Here is a 24542-nt window from a genome sequence, read left to right as displayed (position 1 = left end):
AGGGACAAAAATAGATGTGATGGTATCCAGTAGTAGTCAGTACATTTTCTGTAGCACTGCTATCTGTTTAGGATAAAAAGTCATCAAGAGAAGTTAATTTCAAGGAATTTGAATCTTGCTTTACTCTGCAAATTTGCCAGCAAATTGGTTCCATTTGATTTTATTCAAGAATGTCACATATGTTATTTCCACTTATATTTGTAAATGTATTTCAAATATTTAATTATTTTCCGGCAATCTTGAAAGATCCTTGGGGCAGCCATTCCTTTCAAATCCAACTGCATAAGTTAGTTAAAAGCAATCTATGTTAAATTAGTTTGATAACTTTTTTGGCAGTTAGAGAGAGGGTCATTGAGAAAAACACTTGTTACAGTGTGAATGACAATTCCTGAAAGTTTCACTTGATGGGGTTGTTATGAAGAATGAAGACCATGAAGTGAGAAAGATTGCAGAGGATTGACCATGCCAAACAGTTGTTTCTCAAACTGAAGAGTACATTAGAATTCCACGGTGGTTGGTACTGGATTGGTTGCTTCAAGTCATAACATGGATTTGGGTGTACCTGGCCAAATTTCCAAATCTGCAGGTGACAATACACTTGGGGATGTACTGCCCTGTAAGTGCTATAGTAATAGACTTCAAATAGATTCAGACAGGCTACTCAAATGGCCTGATGGGTGACTCATGTAATTTACTGCTGAGAAATATAAAATGATACTTCCTGATCCAAATAAAGACAAGAAGCAGTATAATCTGAAAGCATGGCTGTAAAAAATTGCACAGCAAAGACATCTATGGAACTATGTACTTACTTCATTGAAAGTTGAAGTCATAGACAAAGTAATTTTTTTTTTATCAATGTTCATATATTTCACCATATACAACCCTGAGATTCATTTTCTTGTGGGTATACTCTGCCACTCTATATAATAGTAACTATAATACGATCTATGAAAGATCAACCAAAGTACAAAAGATAACAAATTGTTCAAATGCAAATACAAATAAACAGCAATAAATAACGAGAACATGAGATAGTGAGATAACCAGTCCGTAAAATTGGCTGTGGGAACATTTCAAAGATGGGACAAGTGAGTGTAGTTATCTCCTTTTATTCAAGATCCTGATGGCTGAGAGGTAGTAACTGTTCTTTAACCTGGTGGGGTGAGTCCTGAGATCCTTGTACCTTCTACCTGATGGCAGCAGGGAGAAGAATGTATGACCTGGGTGTTGGGATCGCTGATGATGGATGCTGCTTTCCTATAACAGTATTTCATATAGATGTGCTCAGTGTTTGGGAGGGTTCTACCCATGATGTTACGGGCCAATTCCATTATCTTTTTAAGGATTTTCCGTACAAATGCATTGGTGTTCCTATACCAAAGAGTCAATATATTCTCCACTACACATCTATAGAAGTATATCAAAGTTTTATATGTCATGTTGAATCTCCATCGACTCCTAAGGAAGTAATGGCACTGCTGTGTTTTCTCCTCAATTACATTTAAGTGCTGGGTCCAGGACAGGTACTTTGAAATACTAACACCCAGGAATTTAAATCTGCTAATGCTCTCCTCTTCCAATGAGGACTGGTTCATAAACCTCTGGTTTCCCTCCCCTGAAGTCAATAATCAGGTCTTGCTGACATTGAGTGGGAGGTTGCTGTTCTGATACTTTGCTTCCGTATTCACTACGGAAAATAATCTTGGTGATTGTAGGGATGACTTACAACAGGCTGAAAATCTCAAGCATGTAGATATTAAGGAAGAGGATGTGCTGGAGCTTTTGGAAAGCATCAAGTGGGATAAGTCACTGGGACCGGATGAGATGTACCCTAGGCTACAGTGGGAGGTGAGGAAGAAGATTGCTGAGCCTTTGGTGATGATCTTGGCATCATCAATGGGGATAGGAGAGGTTCCAAAGGATTGGAGGGTTGTGGATGTTGTTCCCTTATTCAAGAAAGGGAGTAGAGATGGCCCAGGAAATTATAGACAAGTGAGTCTTACTTAAGTGCTTGGTAAGTTGATGAAGAAGATCCTGAGAGGCAGGATTTATGAACATTTGGAGAGGCATAATATGATTAGGAATAGTCAGCATGGCTTTGTCAAAGGCAGGTCATGCCTTACAAGCCTGATTGAATTTTTTGAGGATGTGACTAAACACATTGATGAAGGTATAGCAGTAGATGTAGTGTATATGGATTTCAGCAAGTCATTTGATAAGGTACCCTACTGAGAAAGTAAGGAGGCATATGATCCATGGGGACATTGTTTTGAGTATCCAGAATTGGCTTGCCCACAGAAGGCAAAGAATAGTTGTAGACTGGTTATGTTCTGCATGGAGGTCAGTGACCAGAGGAGTGCCTCAGGGTTCTCTTCTGGGACCCTTACTCTTTGTGAATTTTATAAATAAACTGGATGAGGAAGTGGAAGGATAGGTTAGTAAATTTGCTGTTAACACAAAGGTTGGGGGCATTGTGGTTAGCGTGGAGGGCTGTCGGAGGTTACAGCGGGACATTGATAGGATGCAGAACTGGGCTGAGAAGTGGCAGATGGAGTTCAATCCAGATAAGTGTGAAGTGGTTCGTTTAAGTAGGTCAAATATGATGGCCGAATAGAGTATTAATGATAAGACTGTCAGCAGTGTGGAGGATCAGAGGGATCTTGGGGTCCGAGTCCATAGGACACTCAAAGCTGCTGTGCAGGTTGACTGTGTGGTTAAGAAGGCATACGGTGCATTGGCCTTCATCAATCATCATATTGTTTAGGAGCCGAGAGGTAATGTTGCAGCTATATAGGGCCCTGGTCAGACCCCACTTGGAGTACTGTGCTCAATTCTGGTCACCTCACTAGAGGAAGGATGTGGAAGCCATAGAAAGGGTGCAAAGGAGATTTACAAGGATATCGCCTGGATTGGAGGGCATGCCATATGAGAATAGGTTGAATGAACTCAGCCTTTTCTCCTTGGAGCAACGGAGGATAAGAGGAGACCTGATAGAGGTATATAAGATGATGAGAGGCAGTGATCGTGTGTATGGTCAGAGGGTTTTTCCCAGGGCTGAAATGACTAACACAAGAAGGAACAATTTTAAGATGCTTGGAAGTAGGTACAGAGGAGATGTCAGAGTGGTGAGTGCGTGGAATGGGTTGCTGGTGACAGTGGTGGAGGCAGATATGATGGTGTCTTTTAAGAGAATCCTGGATAGGTACATGGAGCTTGGGAAAATAGAGGGCTATGGGTAACCCTGGGTAATTCCTAAGATTGTTTGGCACAACTTTGTGGGCAGAAGGGCCTCTATTGTGCTGTAGGTTTTCTATGTTTCTAATTATCTCTAAAGCAGTGGAGGCTGAGAGGACCCCTGATAGATGTTTGTAAAATTATAAGAAGCATAATTTCTTTTTTCTTAAACATTTTTTTTCATCATTTCAGCACATTTTTCCTAACTTTGAGATGTCTAATACTGGAGGGCTTGCTATTAAACTGGGGTGGGCTGGGGTTGGGGGGGGGGAAATGAATATTCAAACGAGATGTGCAGGGCTTGTATTTTTACACAGGCAGTGGTAGGAATCTGGAATATGTGGTCAGGAGTGGTGGAGGCAGATATGATCAGATATGCTCTTAAATGCCTCTGATCATATATGGATATGCAGAAAATGGAGAGGCCTGGACTTTGTGAAGATAGAAGCAATTAGAGGTCATTAGCTTAGTTGGTTCAGTATTATAATGGGCAAAAGTATGTACTTGTACTTTACTATTCTGTGTTTTTCTCTGCAGTATATATTCAGAGGCACGATACAAGTGGTCTGTGGATCCATACAGCAGTGTGGGTTCAGGGCCTTCTCCTCACAGTCAGATAATCTGACGCCTTGTCAATTCTGTGTCATTATCAGGTCCCCAGTCCCCCAGAGTGTCATCAGTCTTCCTATACCAGGACAACTGCAATCCTTTATTCTTTGAAAACAACGAAGGAAATAGGGTGAAGAAGACAATATTCTTGCCTTCATCAGTCAGAGGGTTGAGTACTGAAATTGGTAGTGATATTAGTTCATTGTTGTTAAATGTCCCAAGATACAGTGAAAAGCTTGTCTTGCTTACTTGTTCATACAGATCAAATCGTTACACGGTGCATTGAGGTAGAACATGGTAAAACAGTAACAATGCAGAATGAAGTGTAAAAGCTGCTGAGAAAGTGCAGTACAGGTAAATAATAAGTGCAAGATCATAATGTGGTAGATTGTGAGGTCAGTCGTCATCTCATTGTACAAGGGGTTAATTTAAGAATCTGATAATGGTGGGATGGAAGCTGTCCTTGAGCCTGGTGGTTTGTGTTTTCAGGGTTTTGTATCTTCCACCTGACGGGAGAGGGGAGAAGAGAGAATGTCCGGGGTGGGTGGGGGTCTTTGGTTAGGTTGGCTGTTTTACTGAGGCAGTGAGAGGTATAGACAGTCTATTGAGGGGAGGTTAGCGTCCAAGATATGCTGAGCTGTGTCTACAACTGTCTGTGGTCTTGTGCAATGCAGTTCCACACCAAGCTGTTATGCTTCCAGATATAATGCTTTTTATGATGCATTGATAAAAGTTGGTAATCCTCGATAGGGACATGCCAAATTTCTTTTGCTTCCTGAGGGGACAGAGGTTTTGGTGAGCTTTCTTGGCTGTGACCATCAACACCAGGACTGGGACCAGGACAGGCTATAGCTGATATTCACTATTGGGACAACAGTTTGCAATTTTACAAAACATCCACCATTGTCCCAGTGCCTAAAAAGACCAAGGTGACATGTCTGAATGACTGGCGTCCCTTCCTCAATAGTAAGCAAATGATTTGAGAGGTTGGTCAAGGACTACATCGGCAGCATGCTACCACCCACACTAGACTCCTTACAATTTGCCTACTGACACAACTGATCTACAAATGACATAATAGCCACAGCACTAAACACCGTCCTTGCACATCTGGAGAAGAAGGATGCTTATGTGAGAATGCTGTTCCTGGACTACAATTCAGCATTCAACACCATAATTCCCTCCAGGCTCGACAAGAAGCTCAGAGACCTTGGCCTTCACCCTGTCTTGTGTAGCTGGGTCCTGGACTTCCTGTCAGATCGCCAGCAGGTGGTAAGTGTGGGCTCCCTCACCTCTGCCCCTCTGATCCTCAAAACAGGTGTGTACTAAGCCCCTTCCTTTACTCTCTGTATACCCATGACCGTGTCGTCACCCACAGCTCCAATCCGCTAATTAAATTTGCTGACGACACTACACTGATTGGCCTAATCTCAAATAATAATGAGGCAGCCTACAGAGAAGTCATCACCCTAACACAGTGGTGTCAGGAAAACAACCTCTCCCTCAATGTCGCAAAAACAAAGGAGCTGGTTGTGAACTATAGGAGGAATGGAGACAGGCTAGTCCCTATTGACATCAAAGGACTGGGGTTGAGAGGGTGAACAGCTTTAAGTTCCTTTGCATAAACATCACCGAAGATCTCACGTGCTCTGTACACACCAGCTGTGCAGTGAAAAAGGCACAACAGCGTCTCTTTCACCTCAAACGGTTGAACAAGTTTAGTGTGGGCCCCCAAATCCTGAGAACTTTCTACAGGGGCACAATTGGGAGCATCCTGACATGCTGCATCACTGCCTGGTATGGGAACTGTACTTCACTCAATTGCAGTACTCTGCAGAGAGTGGTGTGGACAGCTGTAGATATGAATATTTTCCTCTATTCAGGACATTTACAAAGACAGATGTTCAAAAAGGGCCCAAAGGCTCATTGGGTATCCAAGTCATCTCAACCACAAAACTATTCCAGCTGCTACCATCCAGGAAATGGTACCGTAGCATAAAAGCCAGGACCAACAGGCTCTGGGACAGCTTCTTCCACCAGGCCATCAGACTGATTAATTCATGCTGACACATGTGTATTTCTATGTTATATTGACCATCCTGTTGTACATACTATTTTATAAACTACTTTCAATTGCACATTGCACATTTAGACAGCAATGTACCATAGAGATTTTTACTCCTCATGTAGATGAAGGATGTAAGTAATAATGTCAATTCAAATTCAATTCACTGATGAGTTTGTGCACCATTGTTTCATCCATCTAAAGAAAGGATGTCATTAATCTGAAAGGGGTGCAGAAGACAGTCTCAAGGACTTTACCATGACAGTGCGGCTTGAGTAATAAGGAGAAGCTGGAGAATCTGAGACTATGAGTGACCTTATAAAAGCACATAAAGTCATGAGGGCCATAGATAACGTGGGTGGATATTGTCTTTTTTCCCTCAGGCTGTCTTAAACTAGAGGACATAGACTTAAGGTGAGAAGGAAAAGACTTAAGTGGAGCTGAGGGGCAACTTTTTCCACACCAGGTTCAGTGTGATCTGGGCCAAATGCATGCAAATGGAGCTACCTAGGATAGACATCTTGGTTGGTGTGCTTGACCGGGGCTGAAGGCCTGCTTCAGTGCCATATGACTGCGCCACCCTCACCAGATTCCAACTGGAGATGCACCACAACCTATCTTGAGGCCAGTATATAACATTTTAAACAGGGCATTCATCAATAGGGGGCTCTTGTTTCAGCTGAGTGCCAGGAGAGTCCACCCACCATCTTTCTGCTGACACATTCCTTACCCCTAACTCCCAACTCGAATCTCATTCGTCCTTTGAAAAAATGGCAAGCAACTGCTTCCCTGCAAAGCAGTCTGTCTATGCTGAATACTGGGTGAAAGAAAGCCCCCATTGTTTTTAATGCGGATTCAACCAATCTATCATCAGAGTTGGGCGGTGGGCTCAAGTGAACTATGAGCCCAACCCTCTGTGGCCAGGGGCTTCTCTCTGGACAGGAAGATTAATCTCTTGTACACTGCTAAAAGCAAAATAGGGAAATAAGTTATCAAGTAATCATGAATGACATAATTTTTTTTCTCATTGTCTAGTGCAGACGAGATGAAAAGGGCGAGCTGTCTGGGTGGGGATTTTGGGGATCATGTGATAAAACCTCTAGGAATACGTCCAATTAGAGTTGGCAAATATGATTTGCATAGAATTACAAGGTTAATCTGTGCATGAACTTGGACTCTTGGCAAAGGACATGTGCTCCCATACATTAAGACAAAGCAGTTTGGGTGCTGGAGGCCAAAATCAAATATTTGACAACCGTGTTCAAGAGCAATGGGTGCATCAAACTAGTGAAGCACTAAATCACAGCAGCTGGAGTTGCTTAGATACCAGACAGTGTGGAGACAGCACTAATTTCTGTTTCTTTTCAATGTCATATATTGGCCATTCCCATTAAATCTACTAGTCCTCATAACTTTGGCCTTTATTGAGACCGTGACCAGAAGTTAGGATTTATCTGAGGTCTGCCAAACAGAGATAATAATGCCTCAGCACTGATTTTACAACTGCATGGTACATTGGTGAATAGGTCATTAATATCAGGAACAAGTTTTCTTCATGATTACTGTACGGACTTACTTGTTTTCGTCCAAGTAATCAATTCAAGTTTATTTATCACATTTATTTTTCTCTTTCACCAATGGATTCCCAGCTGTCTACTTCACCCCACCCCCCCACCACCAACCCAGTTTCACCTATCACCTACTAGCTTGTACTACTTCCTCCCCTCCCCCAACCCTCTTACTCTGACTCCTCACCTTTTTTCTCCAGTCCTGATGAAGGCTCTCGGCCTGGAATGTCGACTGTTTACTTTTTTCCGTGGATGCTGCCTGGCCTGCTGAGTTCGTCCACTGGCATTCTGTGTCTGTTGCTTATTTATCAATGTACTATACATCAAAACGTACCATGAAATGTTATCACACATTCTGCCATCTGCACAGTGCGCTCATGATGCTCGGCAAAACAACACAACAAAATGACAACAGAAAAACAAGCCCCATTCCTTCCTTCTACTCATGTACATATGCCATCCACTAACCCCAAGGCAGCAATACTGCACAAGACATAATAATTACTGTAAATTACAGTAAGAAATAAAATAAATAAAAAGTCAAAACAGAGAGAAATATATTGAGGTGGTTTTCATGAGCTGTTCAGAAATCTGATGGTGGAGATTTGAAAGCGGTTCTTCAAATGTTGAGTGTAGGCCTTCAGGCTGCTCTACATCCTCCCTGATGGTAGTAATGAGAAGAGGGAATGTCCTGGGTGGTGACGGTGTTTAATGATGGATGCTGAAATAGGAAACATTTTTGGAAAGGTTAGCAATGGGCCAACAGCAGGTGTTCCTGGATGCATGAAACTACTTCTATCATCTATTAAACAAATACTGTTTCTCCTAAGTCCCTTGGGATAGGGACACACTATTTCTGCAAGGTTCACCCAAATCATGACTCTAACTTGTATTCCTACGATTCTCTCACTGCCTTCAGGGCTCATGGATTTGCCAAATGAAAGAAACACTAAACAATTATAAAATTTAAATTTTATGTTGAAATCACTGAGGCTATTATTCCCAATACCCAGTCCAATCATACACTCCAATTTACAGCCACTAATTCCATTCCTTTCAGGCTAAGTCAGACTATTTGCAATTGCATTGCCAAAAGCTTCTGGACGTGTCCCCTCCTTCACAAATCCCATTGATTTGCAACATGATGCACTTTCATCTTTATGTGAACTTATCAGTTGATGAAACCCTGAGTTATGGCATTGTCTTCTCCATAATTGAGTACTTCAAGATCCAGATTTGTATCTCCCCTGCTCACACTTATCTTGCCCAGTACAGCTTCTGTTAATCCATTAACCTGATGTTCACCAGACTACATTGGCACCTGGACCTCCAAAGTCTTAAAATATCATCTTAATGAAACCTTTCCCTATCTCACATAAACCTTTCAACAAACAGTCTTCTAGGCATCTTCATTACCTTTCTCCCTTGGCTGACAGTCATACATTCAACACATAGTGCACAATGCTTTATAGTACAAGTGACCCAGGTTCAATTCCTGCTACTGCCTGAAAGGAGTCTGTGCGTTCTCCTCATGACGGCATGGGTTTCCTCTGGGTGTTCCGGTTTCCTCCCACTGTCCAAAGATGTACCAGTGGGTAAGTTAATTGGTCATTGTAAATTATCCCATGAGTTGGCTAGGATTAAATCGGGTGATTAAATCTTGCATGTCTAGACAGCTGGGATGCAATATCTATGGTTAACTCTGACCAATGGAGCCCCTTACATAAAATTGGGGGAATGCTGGACAGCATAAAATGAAGGGCTGGAAGGACCTATTGCATGTTGTATCTCAATAAATAAATAAATACACAAACTATTGAACCCCTTTACATAACTCGCCTTTAAAATTTCTCTTGACCAAAGCAACTTTTAATAGTTTTCATCTGTTGTCCAATTTTCTGATCATATCTCCTTGGCGACCCTTTTTTATATGTTAGTAGTGATCTATACAAGCATGCTTCTATTACTGTCCGTCCAAAAGTCTGTTGGTATTTTATCTTCAAAAGGACCAGCTGGTGAATTAAAAGATCCAGACTTTTAGATCATAAATAGAGAAGATATTGCAAGCCAAAATTTACAATTGGAATTCAATTCAGAGAAATATGAGGTAATGACCTAGATTTTTAAAGGAACTATTGGCAGATCCCTGCACTTTTACTGAAATTTCTTCCTGTAATTGTCGGCAAATTTAGGATTTCTATGGAAGTCTAGAGGTCGGCATCTTCATTCATTTCAGTGGAAATAAGTCAGTGAGAGGGATGTGGATAAAATTCATTTAGATTTACCTTCAATAATTTTATTTAAAAACAAAGTTCAAAAAATGCTTTGTGCCCGTAATACTTTTCTTATATAGTTTTCTTATATATACTTTCCTTATATAAGGGTTGCATTTTATCTAGATTTTTTAAAAGATTGACTATTTCTGAATACTTGATACATCCAACACAAATTGGCTGGCCAGTTAAACAACGGGAATGAGCTTATTTATCAACCACCATGTATGGAAACCCCGGCACTGTGAAACCTGACTGCAATGGACAGAGCTGGTTACTCTGTATAGTTTCACCAGATAGAGCTATACAAGGGTAAGTGCAATTCTTATTCAGAGGGTATTAGCAAGTGTGGATGACTTGGTATTAAGCTTAAATTCTGACCCAGTGACACGTGGGACTGCAAAGCAAGCAGAGGAAGTAAGGATCCTTTGAGTGCACAGACAAGCCAGAAGGAAAGGGTGGCTGGGAAGGCAGATGGGATACTTCCTTTATGGCTGAATCACAGTGTTTAATGGTACAAAGGCCATGCTGGAATTGTATAAAATACTAGATAGATCACAGCTACAGTGCTGTCTTCTGCTTATGACAGAAAGGCTGTAGGAGTGTACACAGGAGATGTGTGAGAAAGGTTCCCAGGTAATAGATGTATATTTTGTGGAAAACCTGATCAGGCTGGTAATGTAGCACACACAAAATGCTGGTGGAATGTGTTTTACTTTCCCATTGTTTAACGTTTGCGACATGGTTCCTCCCCTAGTCAATAACTTCTGATGTCACAAACAATCTGCTGAGGGAACTAATTGGATTAAAGATGTTGGAGGGTGGGGTTATTAGGGGGAAAGATTATCTATCCAAATCCAGTTTTTTGTCAAAATCCTGCATCAGGACAGACAGTAGCTTTTGAATGCCACAATCCCAACCTCTGGACTGTGACCCTTCCAGCGAGCACCAGGCTAAAGACTCCTATGCCATCACAGAATTCATCACATCAGGAGATCTCGCCCCACAGCCCCCAACCTGACAGTGCCCCAAACCCATACTGCCCAGTCCCAGCTGTTAACCAAGATCCACAAACAGGAATGACCCAGTAGACCCACCATTTCTACCTGCTCTTATCCCACTGAACTTAACTCCTCACTTCTTAACTTGACCCTGTCCTGTTCCTTACCATGTATGTAGGCCCTGCACTGTTTTGACAATTTCTAATACCCCAGCCTCCACTATCTCTTTTTCACTATGGATATCCATTTTCTATCTACCTCCATCACCAATCAGGAATGCATTAAAAGCCCTTTACTTTTTACTGCTACAAAGATTCAAACAATTCCCTTCCACCGACTGTCTAATCTGCCTGGGTAAACTTGTTCTTTCCTGAACAACTTCACTTTGATTCCCCTCATTTCTCACAAAGCAAAAGTGTATCATTAGCAACACGCACAAAATGCTGCAGGAATTCAGCAGGATGGGCAGCACCTATGGAAAGGAATAGATAGCCGATGTTTCAGGCTGAGACCTTTCTTCAAGACTGAGAAGGAGGGGGGGAAGATGGCAGAATAAAAAGGTGGGTAGAGGGAAAGGAGGATAGTTGGAAGGTAATTGGTGAAGCCAGGTGGGCGTGAAAGGTCAAGGGCCTGAGATGAAGGATTCCATGTAGCATTAGCCTAGGCCTAAGCTACACCTGTCTTCTTTTTGGCTACCTGAAGCAGTCCCTTTGCAAACTTTCTTTGGTAACACTTCCCAACTCTTTCTCCATTACATCCGTCTTGATGCTCAGTTTTGACCTGAAACATAGACAATTACTCAGCCCCCCACAGATCCCATTCTACTCACTCAGTTCCTCCAGAAGAGTGTTTGTTGATCCAGATACCAGCATCAGCAGTCTCTTGTGTGTCCAAAGCTTTTGCTGTTTTTTTTTCTGTTTATTTGTTGAATTTTCTATAATTTAATTTAATAATTGATAATTAATTAAAAAATACATACTAATTTATTTGTTGTTTATAAAATGGTCACATGTCAACTACGGAGCCTAATGTTTGGCTACACAACAACAATACCTACTGTCCATGTTGAATGCAGTTCATTCTTTGAAAAATGCTTTGTTCCATTATGAGGATTTGAGAAGTTGCTATGTAAGTACAACTCCTTCCTGATATGGGAATAGTCCACACTAAAAACACTGGTTAATGCATTAAAAATATAGGCTGCGTTCTTTTAATTTTTCAAGGGTAAGGGCAAGAAAGCAATATTATTTTTCCCCAAATACCAACACAGTCCAGATTTTTTATATCATCTATGATACATTTTAACAGATACTTATAATTTTTCAAAAAACCCTATAAATCATGAATAAAGTTACTTCATCAGAACGAGTTGGCAAATGCTTTTACTTTGATACGTGATAGTCATGTGTGAAAGAATGGAACTACAATCATTGCCAACTTCTTCAATGAATTATACAAACCCAATTACTGAGAAGAAACAGGATAACTTAACTATTTATGAAGTGAAAGATACTTTTTCAACCAGGAATTTAAAAATTAGGTGGAATTCATCCAATGAATCAAGCAGCAACAGCTCACATCATTCGGTGAATTTTAATAGTTTTCACAACACAGCCAAACCTCGGAGAGAAACGAGAGACTGCAGATGCTGCAATCTGGAGCAACAAACAAGTCTGCTGGAGGAACTCAGCAGGTCAAGCAGCATATGTTGGGAGAAAGGAATTGTTGAAACTCTGCATACCAAACGGACAAACATCCATAGTGTGCAAGAGTATCATTTACTTCAACTAGAACTCAAATTCTCCCAAGGTAAGATTGAAAGTCATGCTGATATTTTGATAATATATCCCTACAATATCCTTTATTTGATATAGAACCCATAAACAGTACAACAAAAACTAAATAACACAGGAAATGCAGGATAGATTTGTTAAGTACTACCAGCATTTTATTTTTTTTTATTGAGATACAATGTCGAATAGACCCTTCAAGCCACAGCACCCAGTGATCTCCGATTTAACCCTAGACTAATCACTGAACAATTTACAATGACCAATTAACCCACCGAACAGTACGACTTTGGACTGTGGATGGAAACCTGAGCGTTCAGAAGAAACCCACGCGGTCACTGGGAGAATATACAAAATCCTTACAGACAGCGGTGAGAATTCAACCCACACCGCTGGTACTGTAAGTCATTGTGTGAGCCACTACACTACCTTGCCACCCCTTGGAGACGTTAGCAATTTTATTTCAAGTAGCTAGCACCTCCAGTAGTATAAATCTGATATTGATCTGAATTTTTAATTCTGTGTCCCTCTCCACATTCATTTCTTAACTTGCAGATTTTTTTTTCCTTTTTATTTCATCTAGAATGCTCTTTGAACGTCCTTAAAAATGTAATGATTTCAAACTGAAGGTTATTATTTGAGGTACCAACTATGGTTCTGTTTGTGCGATAGTTTTACACTTTTAATATTCCTTTTATTAATCAGTATTTTCTCGCCTGTTTTAGAGCACCCTACCATTTCCTTTTCCTCAACTACCTCACCAATTGAAAAATGTCTAACTGGTTGATCAATTCCTTTCAACCTTCCATCAAATCAACACTTAAAAAGTTCAAAGTTCAAAATAAGTTTATTAACAAAGTACATATGTATCACCACATAAAAACCTAAGATTCATTTTCTTGCGGGATACTCAATAAATCCATGAGTGAATAGTAATCATAATAGAATCAATGAAAGGCCACACCAACTTGGGCGTGCAACCAGTGTGCAAAATACAACAAACTACAAATAGAAAAACAAAACAATAAAAATTGAGAACGTGAGATAGAGTCCTTGAAAGAGGGTCCATAGGTTGTGGGAACATTACAATGATGGGGCAAGAGAAGTTATCCACTTTGGTTCAAGAGCCTGATGCTTGAGGGATAATAAGTGCTCCTGAACCTGATGGTGGGACTCCTGAGGCTCCTGTAATTTATTTCTGATAGCAGCAGCGAGTTGAGAGTATGACCTGGGTGGTGGGGGGTTCCTGATGATGGGTTGCTGCTTCCTTGTGACAACACTTTGTGTGATGTGCTCAGTCGTGAGGACTCTTTAGGTCCATGTAACATTTTTGGGGAATGGCTGAGTCCTGGGCTGGAGGTCAATTCCCTTAAGGAAGGTGAAGCATCTCCCAGAGCCTCTCCTATCCAGGTGTAGTGATCGGCGCAGGACCACTGTTTGGTTTGCCACACAGGAGTCACTTACATATACACGACTGTGCCCGTGGCGATGCCGTCACATAGCATCCCTGTTCTTACTGAGCTTGCTATGTCAAGGCACAACCGAGTGTCCAGTGGTATAACTGAGTGGGCAGCCAGCCTAGGAGAAGGACAACTCCGATCCCAAACCCGGGTGGATGGGACTTGTTAGCCTTACCAGGCAGTCTGTCTCGGAGAAGGGAAACTCTGATACTCAACCTACAGCCTTGTGGTCATCGCAGTTCACTGTGCCATTGTGGAACGTCCCCTGGCCTAAGGGGAGGAATTGGTCCATGCGCACCAATGCTCACTATAAACCTGCCCAGTGCAGGCAAGACAAAAAGTCCTACATCAATGGAGTTCCCTCCTGATCTTCACAAGTGAAGAATCACCCATCATCATCATATTCTTTTAGATTTTATGTACGTTCTGTGAACATGGCACTCAAATTCTCTTGGGTCTCCACTGTTGTATTCATTTTCGCCACTTAAATATCTTAGAACTAAGCTTTACTCATCCATAATTGATTACCTTGTCTGCCTCTTCTGGTGTGTATTTGCACATTGTCCACTCAGTTTATTAAGGTCTCATTGTAATATTATGACCCAGACCTCACTAAGCTTTGTGTCATTCATAATTTGGATATATGACTTTTAAATGCATAATCAATACATTACTCTCGAGACACCAACACAGATCAAAATCAGAATCAGATTTAGTACCTCTGACATATATAGGGAAATTGGTTGTTTCGTGGCAGCAGTACAGGGCAATACATAAAATAAACTATAAATTACAACAAAAATACATAAATAAATAAATATGTAGTGTACAGATTTAGTCATCTTCTCCTTTGGATTCCCATGCTCTGCACTCTCTGGCACTAGCAATTCCATTGTGTACAACATGAATATGGTTTTAAATAAGATTCCGAGACTTTTCTTTTATTTCTGTAATTATTTGAAAACAATAAAAAAAGTTAAAATAAAAGAATCCGAGGCTGCCGGATGTATTTGTATGATGTCAATTGATATGCAATTTAACATTGACGTTACTTCATGATTTTTAACATGGTATTTGAATGCCTGCATAAGTAACTTTTATAACTAACTGTAGTCTTCTACTGCAGGAACTGCAGATGGTGAGTGCTTGCTCATGTATACTTTGAGTGCTAAAACCTGTAGTACCTGAGCTGCTCCTAGGAAGTCCAGCAGTAAAAGCAGTCAGCAGCATGTTTTATTCTTCCCAAGGCATATTGCCATTCCTTCCTACCTGACCATACCACTCCACCCCTTCCCCTCTTCAGCTGGGTCCCTTGTGTGCCTCGACCACAAGCTTCCCTGATCTGGGGCCCACGGATAATGACATTTGGGAATCAGAATCAGGTTTGTTATCACCAGCATGTGACATGAAATTTGTTAACTTAGCAGCAGCAGTTCAATGCAATACATAATATAGAAGAAGAAAATAATAATAATAAATAAATAAATTACAGTATATGTATAATGAATAGATTAAAAATTGTGCAGAAACAGAAATTATATAGATTTTTTTTGAAAAGTGTGGTAGTGTTCACGGGATCAACATCCATTTAGGAATCGGATGTTGGGGGAAGAAGCTGTTGCTGAATCGCTGAGTGTGTGCCTTCAGGCTTCGGTACCTCCTACCTGCTGGTAACAGTGAGAAAAGTGCATGCCCTGAGTGCTGGAGGTCCTTAATGACGGATGCTGCCTTTATGAGGCACCGCTCCTAGAAGATGTTCCGGGTACTTTGTAGCCTAGTACTCAAGATGGAGCTGACTAAGTTTACAACCCTCTGCAGCTTCTTTTGGTCCTGTGCAGTAGCCCCCCATCCCCCATACCAGACAGTGATTCAGCAAGTCAGAATGCTCTCCATGGTACGTCTTTAGAAGTTTCTGAGTGTTTTTGTTGACATGCCAAATCTCTTCAAAATCTTAATAAAGTATAGCCACTGTCTTGCCTTCTTTGTAGCTGTATCGACATGTTGGGACCAGGTTAGGTCCTCAGAGATGTTGACACCCGGGAACTTGAAACTGCTCACTCTCTCCACTTCTGATCCCTCTATGAGGATTGGTATGTGTTCCTTCATCTTAACCTTCCTGAAGTCCACAATCAGCTCTTTCATCTTACTGATGTTGAGCGGCAGGTTGTTGCTGCAGCACCATTCCACTAGTTGGCATATCTGTACGCCCTCTCATTACCATCTGAGATTCTACCAACAATGCAACAATGGTTGTATCATCAGCAAATTTATAGATGGTATCTGAGCTATGGCTAGCCACACAGTTATGTGTATAGAGAGAGTAGAGCAGTGGGCTAAGCACACACCCCTGAGATGCATCAGCGTTGATCGTCAGCGAGGAGGATATGTTATCACCAATCGACACAGATTGTGGTCTTCCGGTAGGAAGTTGAGGATCCAATTGCAAAGGGCGGTACAGAGACCCAGGTTCTGTAACTTCTCAATCAGGATTGTGGGAAGATGATGTTAAATGCTGAGCTATAGTCGATGAACAGCATCCTGACGTAGGTGTTTCTATTGTCCAGGTGATCTAAGGCCGAGCAAAGAGCCATGGAGATTGTGTCTGCTGTTGACCTGTTGGGGAGATAGTCAAATTGCAATGGGTCCAGGTTGTTGCTGAGGCAGGAGTTCAGTCTAGTCATGACCAACCTCCCAAAGTATTTTATCACTGTCGATGTGAGTGTTATTAGGTGACAGTCATTAAGGCAGCTCACATTATTCTTCTTAAGCACTAGTATAATTGTTGGTGCGTGGAATGGGCTGCTGGCGACGATGGTGGAGGTGGATATGATAGGGTCTTTTAAAAGACTCCTGGACAGGTACATGGAGCTCAGAAAAATAGAGGGTTAAGGGTAACCCTAGGTAATTTCTCAGGTAAGGATATGTTCAGCACAGCTTTGTGGGCTGAAGGGCCTGTATTGTGCTGTAGGTTTTCTATTTTTCTATGTTTTCAGTGGGCTCAACCACGAACTGCTCTTAAAAAACACCTCCTATGCATTCTACAAATTCCCTCTGTTGGGATCCAGCACCAAACTGTTTTTCCTAATCTACCCGCATACTTCAGGGTCCTTTTACCTTTGCAGTTTCTTAACTCTACCCACAAGGATTCTACATGTTCTGATCTGATATCACCTCTTTCTACGGATTTGATAAAATTTTTACTACTAGAGCCACCCCACCCCCATCTGCATACTTGCCTGTCCTTTTGACACAAGATGTGTCTTTGGATGTTAAGTTCCCAACTATGACCTTAATTCAGACATGTCTTGATGATGCCCACATTATCATAGTTGCCAATCTCTAACTATCCTACAAGATCACCTAATTTATTTCATGTACTGCATGTGTTCAGATATAACACCTTCATCACCCTTTTCGCTTTTACCCCCATTTTACACTTCACATCACCAAATAACTGCAACTTTGCCCTATCATCTGTCTGTCCATTCTCACAGTCTTACTACCCATTGCCTCAACTAGTATACCAACTGCCCCATCTTCAGCCCTATCACTCTGGTTCCCATCCACTGAAACCTTAATTTAAACCCTCTCCAACAGCTAGATTTTAAAGGTTTTGGGACCAAGAAGTGATTTGAAAACAAGGAAGAATTTTAAAAGCAAGTTATTCTTAACTAAGGGCCAATGTAATAAAGACATACAGCACAGATACAGGCCATTTGGCCCATCAAATCCTTGAGCCATCATCTGTCCATTTATACCAATCCTACATTAATCCTTTTATTTTATTCTCCATACATTCTCATCAACTCTGCTACTCACCTAAACATTAGTGGTAATTTACAGAGCCAATTCCATACGAACCCCTGATTCTTCAGGAACAGAGAGGAAATCCACGTGCTCACAGGGAGTACATTCAAGCTCTACACAGACAAGACCCAAGGTTTGATTGAACTTGGGAGTCTTTTGCTGTGAGGCTGTGTCACTGTGCCAACAGGTACAGGATTGGTGAATAGAATTTGACAAGTATTAGGACAAAGGCAGCCATATGGAATTATGTTTAGGGAGAGCAGAATGAAGAAGGTCAGCCCGGATTATTTTGGCGAGACTACTTTAGTACCAAAATTGAGGTAGACTATTATAATTGTGGAGCAGATGTGAGCTGAACGTCATCTTGCGAGAAGACACAACATCAAGGTTGCATACACTCCTGTTCTGATTCCTCAGGGAGAAAGCTGACAGAAAATACTTTAGATATCACTGGCCTTCTCAACATTGAGGAATTTTGCTAACCCAATACTCAATAAGCAGCAAGTAATTTCACATTTGAAAGGTAGTGGTGGGTGACAGGAACAGCATTAATGAAGTAGGTCTGGGTGATGTCACCATATATTTGAAACGAGGCTTTGTTGATTTTGTGAATAATGTTGACACGTAGTTAGGAAGCAGAAATGTTCCAAGGATACAGCATAAGAAAAGGTTTGTGACCCTTTGCAGTTTTCTGCTTTAATTACTTATAAAATGCGGTCTGATCTTCATCTAAGGCACAATAATAGTCAAACGCAGTTATTGTGACTTAGATGAAGATCAGATCACATTTTGTGAGTACTGTAATTAATGCAGAAAGCTAGGTAAATGCAAAGGCTTTTCAAACTTTTTCTTGCAATTGTATATCCCTGAGGGACACCATAGGTAATAATGAGGCTACTGGCAGAGGAGCCATTAATGGTCATTCTCTCTATATGATAGATACAATTGGAACCATATAGGGTATTTCCCACTCAGCTGGGTGAGAGTGGAGAAAGGCTGAATGAGCATTGTGTCAAAGAAAATGGAGAGGTTGCATTCATTTCAATGTGTTCTGGTTTTTGATTTACTGTTGGTTTCCACTGAATGTAAGTGTACTGTTGAGTTCCTCTACCATAAAGAATGGCACAAAGTAAATATTGAGCAAGCTATATTGAACATATCCTTATTTTCATTTACAAAATTATTCACATCTGTTTCTGGAAGAAGCCATATTTTCACCAATTACCATTTTGCTACTAAATTATTTTAAAAATGTTAACCTTGAAATGCATCAGGTTACTTTTTCATCCTGCCTTTTCCATCCTTTCTCACATTTTGCTGATCTTTACATTTGCTTCCTTTCCTAGAACCTAGCTGTTCTTTGCACACTCCTGTCTTTAGTTTCCTCTCGTCAGCAATGAATGTTTGGTTTGGTGAAGTAGAGCTCTCTGCCCTGGGGGATATGCTGGTTTGCATTAAGTTGCATTACTTTTTAAAACCCTGCCGTCATCCGCAGTTTCACCCGATAACAGTTTAAACAGGTTTCTCCCAATGCGGCTTGTACTTTTTCGAAGTATAAAATTAACTGAAGAAGTTTTACATGAAGAGCATGACAAATATTTTGCACTGACCATTCCTATTTTTTCCTTGTACTCGCTTACTGGTGGTTAGAATCAAACCCTAGTCAAGTAGGAGCCCGTCCCTCCATCACCCGCACTGTCTCTGCCTTACCGCAGAATCAGACACAGGAAGTTCATTATTGCTCCGGTACACAAAAAGGTTGATCTACTATGGCAAGGTTGGGCATGTCTTAAAATAGAAACTCAGATTAGTCTAGAATAGACTAGAGGGTTATCACAGAAAGCATCTTCAGTGAGCTCGTCTAGCTGGAAGTATCATTTTCAAAAAAATATATATCTTGGCTTGGCAAACAGTCCAGAAACAGGACACTTGGGCGCATCCCTCCTATTCTATCAGTCACTGCTCTCGTCAATGGTCGTGATTATATATATATATATATATAGATATATATATCTATATATATATATAATAGAGCAGTTTAAAAGAGATCGGGATTAAGTTTACTTTTTTTTCCAGAATAAAGAGCATTCAGACAATAAAACTGCAGACAAGGAGTCTTTCCAGTTGGGGCACACCCAAGTACTACATAACAAGCCAAGTCTTAGTAATACCGAGACGACCTTTATTTTCCTCAACAATGACACTTGATTTGCGATGAATGAAAACAAATAACTAAAATTATATGAAGGCTGACCACAAAGTAGACCTTAGGCCTGGTACCTGTAAACAAACGGTATAGAGCGGAGCTGAAGGATGTAGAGGCACGTTGAAAGGTGATATGGAGGGGAATTAGCAACCCGTCCCATCCAACCCCCCACTGACAAGAGACAGGACAGCACCCTTTGCAACCCCAGTCTGCAGAGTTGTTTGATTGCTTAAGCCTGGTGGTCAGACAATAGATACAGAAAGAATGGTTGCTTCCTTCCTTCCTTCCTGTTCTGTGTTCTGCCTCGCTGAGTAAATTCAATGCCATTTCTGCTCCACGGCAACACCGAACACCAAAGAGTCATTCTGAGGCAGCTCCAGCTGCCCGGCGGCAAACCAATGAGCTGTGCAAGGACGGCAGCCACACGAAATCCAAGCACCTCTGGGAAGTTAACGAGAGGCGGGTGGAGAGCGGGCGCAATAAATGAAATAGACGTTGAACAGGTGCGGGGGGCGGGCGTATGGAAGAAATCTGGGGGTGAAATTGAAAGGAAGGAGAGCAAATTAAACCAGCCACACTTGCGAAGAAAACCCTGACATTTCACCCAAATAGGAGCAGGCAATCAGAACCACACTCCTCCAATTACTTATAGTGGAAGTGAAACTTAAACGGACAGCACAGGGGTAATCAAAATGCCCCGAAGCCACAGAGACCCCGTGTAAGACATTAACTTGAGCGGTAAATAATTTTCGGCAGTCCTGCACTTATCCCTGCGGGATTTCTTTAAGCAGAACTGTAAATGGGCTCCAGAATCCTAAACCTGTTGATTTACCTGTGTCTGGGTCTAAGCTGTGCAATTTATTATCTCGACCAAACAGTACCCGGTGCGATCTTTACAAATCCGAACTCGGAGGATTTCAAGGTAGACAACCAACGTTTTACAACGGGGTGGAACAAAGAGAGAGGCAACAATAAAAAGAAGTCAGCAAGCCTGCTGCTTTACATCCTCCGTGTTCACATGCTGCCACGTTTTCCAGTTATTGCCTGGAACCTGCAACATCTGCTCGGACTCCAGCAGTTCCAGAGGCTTGCCCAGTTTGCTCGCTCGCAAGGTGTGTATAAATAGCCAGCCATTCATGAAGGTGGCGTTTTCCCATTTAATCACTGGTTGTGGAAATGTGCGCGATGCATTCATTACTGGAATTCAGCGCGACTCCCTACCCATTCAGAGCTTCCTGTTTTCCTCGGCAACAAACTCATCTCTTATTACCAGAGAAAAAGGAAACATACGAGCAGACAGCTCCTCGTGAATATTAATTAGAGGAACCCGCAAACAGACAGGTATAAACGATGGGTATCGTAAAGAATGAAGATATTTAATTTACAGAAAGTCCAAAAATTGCTGTGATGTCCAAGTTCCCAGCTGCATTGACGTGCTCAGTAGATCCCACCTTGCAGCTAGTGCAGAAAATTATGGTTACTTTCTGATCCGAATTTACATATTTTTCTCTTAAAGTGCAGCGGCTTTTGGGTTCGTATGGCTCAATTTCCTTAGCGTTACCATTATTAGATCTGCGAATGCCCCACTGCTGCAACCAAACTCGGATCAATTCCTTTTCCAATAGTCAATTAGCGGTAAAGAAATCGTGTTTCACTCCCATGAGAACTCAGTGATAGGCTAATATTGGGTACTTACATCCTCCTCCCTCGCTGTTTCAAACTGCCGCAAAATTTCAAGGAATACAAAGATTGCTAACGCCAGTTTTGCAGAGTCCTTCCAGTTATCATAAGCTCAAGATTAAACTACCTTCCCCACCGCTGCACCCCATTTGTTCGACTATATGCGGAACAGGTAGAGGTATGTGACATCACCTACCTACGGAGACAGTAACTCACTTAGTTGTTTTAAGCACACAGGCACTATCAAGTGCCTTGTGTATAAGGATTTTGACGATTTTGTCCAACAGTCCAAGGGACCGAAACCTTGAAAGTTTGGAGTTTGATTAATATAGTGCAATCCATGTCCCAAAGCGCGGGGCGGGTCCTCAAGACAGTGATAGATCGTTTGTGCTGTATAAACCTCATTTAAGTAAATGGTGGTGTAGAGAAATAACTATTTCCAAATGACAGAAATCGTATTATGCAAATAAACACGACCTGAAAGGTTACCAAGCTTGGATGAAAGTCCAAGTAAATCTTTCAACTCAATTACCGATTATCGCGTGGCTGCACGCTATTTCTAATAATTATAACTTTCCCAAATAATTTGAAATAAACGTTTTGAACATAAGTCAAGCCAGTTGCTGGCAAGCATGATAAATTCTTCACAAAAGAACCCAGAATTTCTTTCTTATTTGAGTTTTTACAAAGTTGGTTCAGCATTTGGGGTTCAGACAGATTTTACAGTCTAACTTCATATAGAAAAGACAGACTGAAATGATTTTACACGAGAATTTCCACCTGGTTTGGTTAATGTATTGTATCCAACATCACAGAAGTAGTCTTTATCATTCAGAAAATCCAAATACAGGAAACTCAATGGAAGAAAGAATATTTCTTAAGTATTTAAAACATTTCAAACATTGCTTAGATTCAACAGAACTGTGCCCCACTTTGATAGAAGTTCAAAGATACTAATGTACCATCACAGGGAACCTAAGTATTGCTGCAAACAAACTGGGTACTCATCCCATTATAAGAAAATTTGCAGACTTCGAATTTGGAATTGCAGTGGGCCAAGTTAATGCAGGCTAGTAGAAACTTCTCAACAAAAGGGAGCTCCTGTAACATTTTGGCCAAACTATTTTTGCAGGTAAGACAGGGTAGGAAGACTCCAGAAACTCCTCTGCAGTTAGCTAAATAGCGCAGTTTGAAATTCCACTGCAGTAACTGACACAACCAACAATTATAGGAAATACTGACAGATAAATTTGCAAAGGCGTTGATAGAACAGCATGACCAAAAACTGTGACAATGTCAGGATTGTGGAAGAGGAAATGAATGCACCATATGAAGCTTTATATGTAAATTCATTGCAGTCGTAATTATTTAAACAGCAGTTACAAAAACATCCATAGGTTTCCAGGGCTGCCCTTAAATTTGTTCCTTAGTAGGTAGCCACATGGAATTATTAATCAAATTATGTTTTGAAAATTGTAGCTAATCAGAAAGAACTCAAGGATAACTGAAGATATATTACAAATAACTATGACTACAATGATGATCACTCCAAAGCTGAGCTGACAGACTGCCAGAATTAGATGGGAGAGCAAACAGCCTAGCTTTAATTGATTTTCAGTGTACACCTCCATTTTACCCTTCATTGTTGGGATAGGCATAATAATTGGCATACCAATGCTTAATCTTCAAATTACTTTTTGCTTTCAAAATTTTAAAATTACTTGAAAATATGCTCTTACGTGCAAAGATTCTCAGACAGTGAAGATTTGTGGTAGTGCAGCATTCCAGAAAGAACTAGCTGGGTTTGCCTATGTGCACAGTGAACATCTGCTATACAGTACTGCAAGTTCAGCCATGGCACACAACTCGAGTGAAACATATGGTGCTCCTGTGTTCAAATCTATTCCATGCAAGTCTGCAAAATCATTCAGCATTGCACAGCTTCCAGATGTGAAATGGAATTTCAGCCCCCCCCCCCAACACCCCTATCATGCGCGCGCGCACACACAGGATTTCTGTAATGCCTGATGTGTAGAATGGAGATACTGACTATTGCTGCAAATGTGCAATACAATCAAAGGTTTTATAATACTCGCTATGAAAAATGGCAGATCATGAAAAAAAACAAATCTTAAGATTGACACCCTGTTGGAAGTAGTGGTGAAATAACCACATTCTTTTGTAATACTTTATGATCAAACTTACTGGATCCCTGGAGTACGTTGTCAAAATAGTTGGCAGTGCAGCAAATAAAATAAATACTCTTGTGGTATAAATGCAGGACATTCTTTTTGAAAGTTACAAGCACAGCTGTGCTTGACCAGTTTGAGTCTGAACCCTCCTGCAGAAATGCAGAATAAGGTTAAGTAATCTCAGCAACCGGCTACGTGCTAAATAAAAATTTAAAGTCATGACACTTTATATTTCTGTTTAAGATGGTAAGAAGCATCAGGTGGTACTCAATTGCCAAACATGGGGGTCTAAAATTATAGAAAAATAAGCTCTAATTCTGATTTTGTAACTGTATTTTCATTGGCATTAATTAATTTCCCTGAACCTTTAGATCTCCTCAAAGGCTACACATCATTATGCATAGAAAATGGAAAAAAAGCACTGCCAATGCAAACTGAGAAATGAAAATGGCAGAAACTAACAAACACCACCATGGAGTGAGGGAGTGAGGAAGGGTTATTGTTTTGCATCCTGCAGTTATTTGAAGCACTAGTACTCTAACCATTAAACCTGACTTCTCTTCCCAGACAGATTGCCCAGCTGTGTACTCTGGCAATTTTAAGTCTCAATTCCTCTTGTTACTCCCAAGTTAACAATTATTCTTAAATATATCA

General features: G+C 41.0%; 1 long non-coding RNA gene across 1 annotated transcript; it reads right to left on the bottom strand.

The window, feature by feature from the left end:
- Window positions 1–7660: 7660 nt before the first annotated feature.
- On the bottom strand, window positions 7661–21971 carry LOC132393765 (uncharacterized). Its single transcript, XR_009512078.1, has 3 exons — window positions 21713–21971; window positions 11583–11687; window positions 7661–8200 (listed from the first exon to the last, which is right to left on the bottom strand). It is a non-coding gene; the product is annotated as an uncharacterized LOC132393765 (long non-coding RNA).
- Window positions 21972–24542: the final 2571 nt, after the last annotated feature.

The sequence above is a fragment of the Hypanus sabinus genome, chromosome 5 (genome assembly GCF_030144855.1).
Source record: "Hypanus sabinus isolate sHypSab1 chromosome 5, sHypSab1.hap1, whole genome shotgun sequence".
In the NCBI taxonomy this organism is placed as follows: domain Eukaryota; kingdom Metazoa; phylum Chordata; class Chondrichthyes; order Myliobatiformes; family Dasyatidae; genus Hypanus; species Hypanus sabinus.
Note: the sequence above shows the minus strand (reverse complement) of the source record. Positions and strands in the feature narration are given on the sequence as shown.